Source organism: Terrapene carolina, unplaced genomic scaffold (genome assembly GCF_002925995.2).
Source record: "Terrapene carolina triunguis isolate 2854851 unplaced genomic scaffold, T_m_triunguis-2.0 Scaffold42, whole genome shotgun sequence".
In the NCBI taxonomy this organism is placed as follows: domain Eukaryota; kingdom Metazoa; phylum Chordata; order Testudines; family Emydidae; genus Terrapene; species Terrapene triunguis.
The window spans coordinates 62,129,313-62,139,883 of record NW_020664393.1 but is presented as its reverse complement, the minus strand read 5'-3'; the positions used below and the strand labels follow the sequence as shown (position 1 = coordinate 62,139,883).

Genomic DNA, 10,571 nt, shown 5'->3' with positions numbered 1-10,571 from the left:
ACCAAATAAAAAAAGATTCTGGTAACTTTTTTTTTTTTGTGTGTCAAATAGATTCCTTACTAGCACATTAATACAGAACTTTGAGTAATTAATTTAAATTACAATACATAACTGTCTTTCCTCCACCTGTCGGAAGCAGTGCAAAGGCTTGGGGGAGTCAGGGGTAATGGAGGAGCTGAGAGAGGGGGAAGGAGCCTGGAGGGTTGTTGGGTGTGGGTGGGAGAAGTATGGAACAGGGTTTTTTGGAGGGAGGGAGAGGTGGGATTGTGAGGGAGTTGGGAAGCCTCCCCCATGCAGACCCTGGCTGACCCCAAGCCTCTCCCATTCAGTCAGGCACATGGGTCCCTGTCCCCACACCCTCATGGGTCTCTGCAGCCTCCCTCCCCATGTGGCCTTGCACCCCCACTCTCATTCAGCCCCTGGCTCAATGCTGTCACCTCACAGGCTCCTGAGCCCACACCCCAGTGTGTCCCCGCACTAGCCATTCTGAACCCCAGTCTGTGACCTCCCCCAGCAGCCTTGGGTGCCCCACTCTGTCTGTCCTAATGTGGCTCCGTGGGGAGGGTGCTGTGATGAACTTCTATTCTTGGGAAAATTCTGCGCCACTGTGCATGCACAGAACTTTTTTTCCCCCACAGAAAATACATTCTGCCCCAGAAGCGTTGCCGTTCTTCCTTTTGCCAACTAGAGGCCGCTGTGGTGTCAGAATAGCTGGCTGGGTTCATGCTGCTGGCTGTTCCAATGCCACAGCAACTTCTGGTGGGCAAAAGGTGGAAAGGAACTGCAGCACTTTTTGGGCAGAATGTATTTTCTGCAGGAAAAATAAGAATTCTGCAGGACACATGAATTCTGCACATGCGCAATGGTGCAAAATTTCCCCAGGAGTATCCATTATCTTGTTGTGGTGTTTGTGTTCTTAAGGGGGGAATGTAGGCATACACTGACGTTTCAGGACATAGCAGGTTCATGGTGTACTGTAGTTCCTTGATGCTTTCATTTTGAAGCAAATTTATGAGTAATGCATGGTTTGGAGGCTTTTTTAGTTGGAGTTTTACCTGGAAAACATGGCATTTTTTCTCTCTAGATTGCCTTGTAGGGGCCTTGTGCTTTACTAAGTCTAAGGCAAGATTTGGCCAGATTATGACAAGATCATTTGTATACCAACTGACTTTTTTTTTTTTCTTGAAGGTTTTTAGTGAAAGCTCTGGGTAAGAGCACAGTTTGTATGTGTAGGTTGAACATGTCTGGATTGATACTGTGGTCCTTTCTGTTATCTTGTCACTTGAAGGCATCTGTTTGAACATGTAGTTTTTTGTTTCACAGAGAATGGATTGGTACATATGCTAATTAATCCACCATCATTTCCATTTTGCAGAAGCCCAAAGTTCCATCCAGGATGTCACATTGAAGAAAAGCTCTGTGTAAGCTCAAAAGCTTGTCTCTTTCACCAACTGGCACTGGTCCAATAAAATATATTCCCTCACCCACCTTGTATCTCTGATATCCTTGGACCAACACAGCTACAACAACACTGCATAGATTGAATCAAAGGTTTTTTGGGGGAAAGAGATGCACTTCCTAATTTGAAATGCACTTCCTAATTTCTTCTTTTTTTTTTATATATGTTGATTACCATTCTGTAGTGCAAAGATGGGGAACATCTGTTTTGGGTTTTGTGTAGTCCAATGATATTGGCTAGTCTTTTGATGATAATCAAGTAACTTGAATATCTTACTGATGTTCCTTCTAATACAGAAGAATCTGTTTTTTGAGGGCTGAAGCAGTCCCAGCATGGTGGTTAGCTCATATGATTCTGTCTCTGGTAAATGGACTCCAGAACTAGGTTGAAACAGCTCCTATAAGTCTTATTACTGTGCACACCTAGAAGTTTGAATTTCTCCTTTAATATATTATTTGGGACTTGTTGGATCTAATTTTCTGTGGATTTTATTTGAATTAATAGATTGCAATAGAAATGTCTGAGGACAGGTTTCATAGGCTCCAAGGCCAGAAGGGACCATTCTGATCATCTAATTTGACCTCCTGTATAACATAGGCCACAGATCATTTCTCAAATAATTCCTAGAATATATCTTTTAGAAAAACATCCAATCTTGATTGAAAAGTTATCAGTGATGGAGAATTGAACATGAACCTAGGTAATTTGTTCCAGTGGTTAATTACCCTAACTGTCAAATTTACACCTTATTTCCAGTCTGAATTTGTCTAGCTGCAACTACCAGCCATTGGATTGCATTATATCTTTCTCTGCTAGGCTGAAGAGCCCATTATTATATATTTATTCCTCATGTAGATAATTATAGTCTGTAGTTAAGTTACCTGCTGTCTTTCTCTTTGTTAAGATAAATAGATAGGCTCAAGGAGCTCAATCACTATAAGGCATATTTTTTAATCCTTAATCATTCTCATGGCTCATCTCTGAACCCTCTCCAATTTATCAACATCCTTCTTGAATTATGGGCATGAGAACTGGACACGGTATTTCAGCTGTGGTTGTACTAGTGCCCACAGAGGTAAAATAACCTTTGTACTCCTACTCCAGATTCCCCTGTTCATGCTTCCCAGGATGACATTACTTCTTTTGGCTACAGCATCATATTGGGAGCTCATGTTCAGCATATTATCCAGCATGACCCCCAACTCTTTCTCAGAGTACTTCCCAGGATAGATTCTCCTATTCTGTAAGTATGGCCTACATTCTTTGTCCCTATATGCATACACTTGCATTTAGTCGTATTAAAATGCTTATTGTTTGCTTGTGCCCCGTTTACTAAGCGATCTATATCGCTCTGAATCAGTGACTTGTCCTCCTCATTATTTACCACTCCAACTTGTGTGTCATCTTCAAACTTTATCAGTGATGATTTTGAGTTTTATCTTCCAGGTCATTGATAAAATGTTAAATATTGTAGGGCCAAAAAATGACCCCTGTGGGATGCCACTGAAAACACACCCACTCAGTGATGATTCCCTGTTTAGAATTACTTTTTGAGACCTATCGGTTATGCAGTTTTTAATCCATTTAATGTGTGCTATGTTAATTGTATATCATTCTGGTTTTTAAATCAAAATACGGTGCAGTACCAAGTCAAATACCTTACAAAAGTTTGAGTATATTATGTCAGCACTTTTACCTTTATCAACCAAATTTATAATCTCATCAAAAAAATTATCAAGTTAGTTTGACAAGATCTATTTTTCCATAAACTCATGTTGATTTACATTAATTCTACTACTCTCCTTAAATTCTTATTAACTGAGTCCTATTATCTTGCTGGGATTGATGTCAGGCTGACGGGCCTATAATTACTAAGGTCATCCCATTTACCCTTTATAAAAATTGACACAATATTAGCTTTCTTCCAGTCTTCTGGAACTTCCCCGGTGCTCCAAGTCTGATTGAAAATCATCATTAATCTTCCAATGACTTCCTCAGCTAGCTCTCTTAAAATTCTTGGATGCAAGTTTTCTGGACTTGCTGATTTTAAAAATGTCTGTCTTTATTAGCTTTTGTTTAATATCCTCCAGAGGTACTAGTAGGATGAAGAGTATTTTTATTGCATGATGACACTACATCATCTTTTCCTTCAAATACAAAACAGAAATATTTACTGAGCACTTCTGACTTTTTTGCATTATTATTGATAATGTAGTGTTGTTATGGTCCCATATTATTGTCAGGTTTCTCTTGTTCCTAATATATTTTAAAAAAAATCCTCCTTATTGTCCTTAACTTTGCTGGCCATAGATTTCTTCTTGTGTCCCTTGGCTTCCCTAATCAGTTTTCTATAATTTCTAACTTCTGGTTTATATTTCTTAAAATGAGCTTTCCCTTTCTTTCATTTGGTATATATTATTTTTAATTTTTTTGTAGCTGTCTTCACTTCCCCTCTAAGCCAGATTGTGCTGATTTAATAATAATAAAATAAAATAAAAAAGTCTTCTTCCTGAATTGTGGCTTTTTGAGAATCTGGTAAGGTGTCTTTAAATGATATCCAATTATCATTCACATTGTTCAGAGTCAGTTCTTCCTTCTAGCTAACTGGCTCATGACTGTTCTCAGCTTTGTGTAATTGGCCCCATTAAAGCAATAAATATAATATATATTACTGGGTTGGACTCATTCTGCTTGCATGTTATAAATATGACCAAGTCATGATCACTTGTACCTAAGCTAATATTAATTTTTAGTTCTATGATCAGCTCCTTGTTAGGACAAGTTCTACACTAATAAAAAAATTTCCCATGTTGACAGTACAATTTTGTTAGTTGGGAAATTGTAATCTGTAATGTTTAGAAATTCTGAAAAATTTTTAGTACCGGCAGCATGAGACCTCCAACATGTATCATTTAAATTGAAGCCCTCCCATAATCACATACCTTTTCTCCTATGTATTATGGATAGCTGCATAAGGAGGAGGTTATCCTTTTCCCTGTTGTGACTTGGTGGTCTGTAGCAGACACTAACTAATACTGTATCTTGTACTTTATCTGTTAGAACATTGGTTCATAAGCATTCAAGATCATTTTCTTCTGAGTGATCAGTAACTCAGGAACAGGGAGGAAGGATTTTCTCATAGTATTTAATATTATTTGTTTAAATGGCTTGTTTCTAGATTGGATCTGGAAGTTGGAATTGCTAGGATTGTTTCTCTTCTGAGTTGTCATTATTTCTAGAAACTATTAGTGTCTAATGCTGCTTCAGCCTGATAATCCCCTCCCTCAGTGTAACTTGATTCCCTCTGTTAGCGCATTATTATGTAATTTTGTAGTTCTGCAGTTCTCAAACTGTGGTGTAGCCTGCTGGTGGTTTCAATAGAGGAGGTTCTATGCTGTTTGCGCATTGTTTTCAGATCTGAAGGCCTTGGACATCTGTAGAAGCAGCAACAAGGCAGAGCCACCATAATTGCCTCCAGTAGAAGCGGCTCCTGCATAGAAGAGGAAATGGGAGCTGTTCTATATTCATCTACATTACATCTTTAATATCAGTGATGTAAGCTCTAGCATAGACTATGCTTAGGCATTTTCAGCATAGTCTCAGAGTAGGGTTTCACAACATGGGAATGAAAATGTCAGACCTTATCTACTCTGGTGCTGGCACTGCTATCACCAATGCAACTGTATCAGTGCTGGATAGTGGGTATGAACTTCTGTAGTGTAGACAAGGCCTCGGAGACAGGAACTGTCATCTACCAGTGAGAATGGAGCTACCAATTGTCTCAGGAGCTGTCAGTGAGACAGGAGCAATCTCTACCACTACATAGCTCTCTTGTGGTAGTCCCCTTCTTCCTGCACATAGGTCTGGAGGTGAGACCTCCTAGTGAGGTAAATAGAAAGGAACATAAACACTGCCAAATTAAGTGTAAAAATGTAATAAGAAAAGCCAATAAGGAGTTTGAAGAATGGCTAGCCAAAAACTCAAAAGGTAATAACAAAATGTTTAAGTACATCAGAAGCAGGAAGCCTGCTAAACAACCAGTGGGGCCCCTGGACGATCGAGATACAAAAGGAGCGCTTAAAGACGATAGTCATTGCGGAGAAAATAAATGGATTCTTTGCTTCTGTCTTCATGGCTGAGGATGTTAGGGAGATTCCCAAACCTGAGCCGGCTTTTGTAGGTGACAAATCGGAGGAATTGTCACAGATTGAGGTGTCACTAGAGGTGATTTTGGAATTAATTGATAAACTTAACAGTAACAAGTCACCGGGACCAGATGGCATTCCCCCCAGAGTTCTGAAAGAACTCAAATGTGAAGTTGCAGAACTATTAACTCTGGTTTGTAACCTGTTCTTTAAATCGACATCTGTACCCAATGACGGGAAGATAACTAATGTAACGCCAGTATTTAAAAAGGGCTCTAGAGGTGATCCCAGCAATTACAGACCGGTAAGTCTAATGTCAGTACCGGGCAAATTAGTTGAAACAATAGTAAAAAATAAAATTGTCAGAAGAACATAAATTGTTGGGCGAAAGTCAACATGGTTTCTGTAAAGGGAAATCGTGTCTTACTAATCTATTAGAGTTCTTTGAAGGAGTCAACAAACATGTGGACAAGGGGGATCCAGTGGACATAGTGTACTTAGATTTCCAGAAAGCCTTTGACAAGGTCCCTCACCAAAGGCTCTTACATAAATAAAGTTGTCATGGGATAAGAGGGAAGGTCCTTTCATGGATTGAGAACTGGTTAAAGGACTGAGAACAAAGGGCAGGAATAAATGGTAAATTCTCAGAATGGAGAGGCATAACAAGTGGTGTCCCCTGAGGGTCAGTCCTAGGACCAATCCTATTCAACTTATTCATAAATGATCTGGAAAAAGGGGTAAACAGTGAAGTGGCAAAGTTTGCAGATGATACTAAATTGCTCAAGGTAGTTAAGACCAAAGCAGACTGAAGAACTTCAAAAAGATCTCACAAAACTAAGTGATTGGGCAACAAAATGGCAAATGAAATTTCATGTGGATAAATGTAAAGGAATGCACATTGGAAGAAATAACTCCAACTATACATACAATATGATGGGAGCTAATTTAGCTACAATGAATCAGGAAAAAGATCTTGGCGTCATCGTGGATAGTTCTCTAAAGACGTCCACGCAGTGTGCAGCGGCGGTCAAAAAAGCAAACAGGATGTTAGGAATCATTAAAAAGGGGATAGAAAATAAGACGGTGAGTATCTTATTGCCCTTATATAAATCCATGGTATGCCCACATCTTGAATACTGCGTACAGGTGTGGTCTCCTCATCTCAAAAAAGATATACTGGCATTAGAAAAGGTTCAGAGAAGAGCAACTAAAATGATTAGGGGTTTGGAACGGGTCCCATATGAGGAGAGATTAAAGAGGCTAGGACTTTTCAGCTTGGAAAAGAGGAGACTAAGGGGGGATATGATAGAGGTATATAAAATCATGAGTGATGTAGAGAAAGTAAATAAGGAAAAGTTATTTACTTGTTCCCATAATACAAGAACTAGGGGCCACCAAATGAAATGAATGGGCACTGGTTTAAAACAAATAAAAGGAAGTTCTTCTTGTGGAACTCCTTGCCTGAGGAGGTTGTGAAGGCTAGGACTATAACAGCGTTTAAAAGAGAACTGGATAAATTCATGGAGGTTATGTCCATTAATGGATATTAGCTAGGATGGGTAAGGAAGGGTGTCCCTAGCCTCTGTTTGTCAGAGGGTGGAGATGGATGCCAGGAGAGAGATCACTTGATCATTGCCTGTTGGGTTCACTCCCTCTGAGGCACCTGGCATTGGCCACTGTCGGTAGACAGGATACTGGGCTAGATGGACCTTTGGTCTAACACAGTACGGCCATTCTTATGTTCTTATGGATGTGGCAGGCCAGAATTTCAAGGGAGTGGAGAAATAGTTGCAAGTAGCTAGGGGGGAAGTATGACTTCCCTCCAATAGAAGGACAAAATAACAAATATAGAAAACACAGTAAACAATATCTAAATACTTTCCTAATGTTACATTTCCATATAAACAATTGCAATTACTACAAGGACAGTTAGTGATTACAAATGAGATCAGGACTGGGATATTGGAAAACAGCGTCCATGAGATTCTCTCAAAGTAGTCCATGCTAGGAACATTTGAGAACCCCTGTTAGTGTTATCAGTATTGAACAGATTAGTGTCTATATGGTGTATGTCTTGAGGTTCTTTATAGTTTTTCTTTATATTTTTGCATCAAATATTACCTCTTTTTAAAATTTTTCTGTTGTGTGCTTTTAATAATTTATGTTGTTGGATTTCAGATCTTGAAGTGAGTTTGGGCTATATTGTTTGATTAACTGATTAGTTTTTTTACAAGTAGAGAGGCTCATGGTTTGAATGTTTTCCTTTTTTAATTGTATAGCTTTTATGGACAGATCATAAAGGTTTTAGGTGTGTGGCTAGTTGCTTATCCATTAATATAATGGGTGTAAAACTAGTTAGTTACATTTTGACAAGCATGGTTGGGATTTGACTATTTATTTGTTCATTATGTCATAGGTTGTCACACGTTGTCTTTTACTGAACTAAAAGTAAATCTACCTAAAAAAAAAAAAAATCCCCTTTTATTCTGCTACTGACGAACACTGTGGGCTGTTAAGTCCTTACAGTCTGAGTCACCACAATTGTAGTAAATGTTAATAGTTTTGTGAACGCAGTTACATTCTGTATGATTGATTTATAAATAAAACAGAAGGGTTACTGTCGGGTTAAAAATCAAATTTAAGAAGCATATTCCTTGCTTATGTTTGAAATCATATTTGATTATTAAAACAAAATTAAAAACATTTTTCACTATTTATGCTGCTAAATGCAAAGAGCAAATCCTATGGTTATAAAAATTTGACTAGTAAGTTTCTAACAAATTTCACTTTCAGGTTCTCATGTACTAGCAGTGATAGGCCTGGGGGGGGGGGGGGGGTTTTTTTTTTGTTTTTTTTTTTTTGTTTTAACTGGTCACCAACCCTGCATTTTGAATCATATTTGACCTGACAGTGTCCCTTGTTAAAAGTTTGCATCTCTTTCAGTTAGTTTTAAGGACCAAGGCTCTGCTATTTCAAATGCTTACACATGTTCTTAACTTTAAGACTTGGCCTGTGATCCTGCAAACACTTACACTTGGTTAACTTTAACTGTTTGCTGCATCGGTGGCCAAGAAAGAAGGGACAGCTTGGTTACAATATTAAGTGAAAATAGCTGAGTAACAACAGGTGGATTTTTGGATCTGAGTCTGCAGCCCACATCCTATGGGGCTGGTGACTAGGTTGGACCTATAAGTAATCTGTATAAGCAGCTGTAGTTAGGCAAATGTGTGCGTGTCAGGAGCATCATCATATGAGTGGGGCCAGGCTTCCTAATTGTCATCTGAGTTACTGAGGCCCCAAACTGAACTTTGTCTTGTTAATAATGCAGAACAACAAAACTCATTGAAGGCATGTGGAATGGCATTTACCTTTCTACAGTTTGGAGCCTTAAGAAGTTGACAATGTCTTCTAGAAGGCCAAAGTTTTGTAAACTACATTATTAGTCTCTTTTCTGGTCCTGTTTTGTTGAGCTGCATTTGTTCAACAAAAGGATGTGGAGGCAGACACCAAAACATTATAGAACACATTTAGGAATGTAGAATAGTAAATACTGTATTACGCAGTTTTGCGTTTTACTTACAGTTCTGAGTCAGTATATCTGATTCCAAAAGATAAATTCATATACTAGTGATATGGCATTAATAATTGTATTTGCTTACCCGTCCTGCATCTTTTAGTTTTTAAAGTGTAGCCAGGAAATCATGACATATTTTGTGACCAGTAACTACGTACGTATTAGAAAAAATGTTGATAGATTTTCATGTTCTACGTTTGTGCTTTGTGTATGCACTCTTTTTTTTTTTTTTTACTGAGATGGGAATGAGTGAGTAGTAGTAGAGCTGCTCACAGCATCCTAATTCATATGCCAGTGCTGAAGGGAGCAGTTCTTGTAGTGGTGCTGACTTCCTTCTATTCTTTTGCCCATAAAAGGAGAAAAACGCTACCATATGACTTGCACTGGAGAGAATCACAAGGCAAAAAATGTATGTTTTAAAAATCGCATTAGGAAGTTTATTCTGTTACATTGCTTGCTGTATTCTATTTTATGTAAACATGTCTAAAGTAACTCAGATATTTTTTTGGTCCCCTCCCTCCCCCCTGAGTTTTGTGCATCTCGGATGGTAACAATTTTTTAAAAAAGAGAGACCATATTACTGGTAAAGTGAAGAATAGATTTAATTCTTCCTGGGAATACTTGATAGTAACACCTTCAATGAAGATCTGCAGAATTGAAATAAATTTTGTTCTGATGATTTTGTTTTTTTGTTAAACAACTTTGAATTAAAGGCCCAATTGTTCTTTCTTTCCCTTTGATGAGAGAGGATTCTGATGGGCGGGGGGGAGGGCTGGGTGTAAAGAGGGTGGAAGATAAATATCAGCTCTTTCACCAAGCCATTTCTAAACCTCGCAGAAACATTTCTCCTGGGGCTGAGAGGAACAGCTTTCCAGAGCATTCTTCCATCCTGTGTCAGTGACTATCTACACACACAATCACTTAAGAATCACTTGGATTTTACAGAGTATCATGCAGTTTTGTCAATAGCATTGTTGTTTTGGCTACTTTAAACTAAAATAGATCTGAAATTTTAAAATATGTAGCGAAAAGCTGTGATTGTAGATTGTCAGCTGTAGAAAATCATTCCATTGTGTGAATATTTGTATAGTTTCAAAAAATTATACATATATTGGGGACCAGATTCTTTACTGCCTTGCAACCCTGTGTAATCATTTATACTCATGCAAAGTGGGTTACGGCATTTTTTTTTTTTTGACTATGCCAGTGATATTCAGACCTCAGTGGTTCAGGAGCCAAATTAATGATCAACATTACCCAAAAGAGCCACAGTAGTGTGAATTCATTGTTTCATTTACTTTAGTAGTATATATTCATGTTTAAACAATATGACGGGGAAATATTTAGTGTGTGTGTGTGTGTGTGTGTGTGTGTGTGTGTGTGTGTGTGTGTG

The 10,571-nt window shown here is 38.4% G+C and overlaps 1 protein-coding gene across 1 annotated transcript in view; it reads left to right on the top strand.

Annotated features, from left to right (window-relative positions):
- The first annotated feature begins 2,681 nt into the window (after window positions 1-2,681).
- Window positions 2,682-10,571, top strand: part of FAM49A (family with sequence similarity 49 member A) — a 68,693-nt gene continuing 60,803 nt past the window's right edge. The window contains exon 1 of the mRNA XM_024198630.3: window positions 2,682-2,702. The gene's annotated coding sequence lies outside the window, so the exon portion shown is untranslated. The remainder of the gene's footprint in view (window positions 2,703-10,571) is intronic.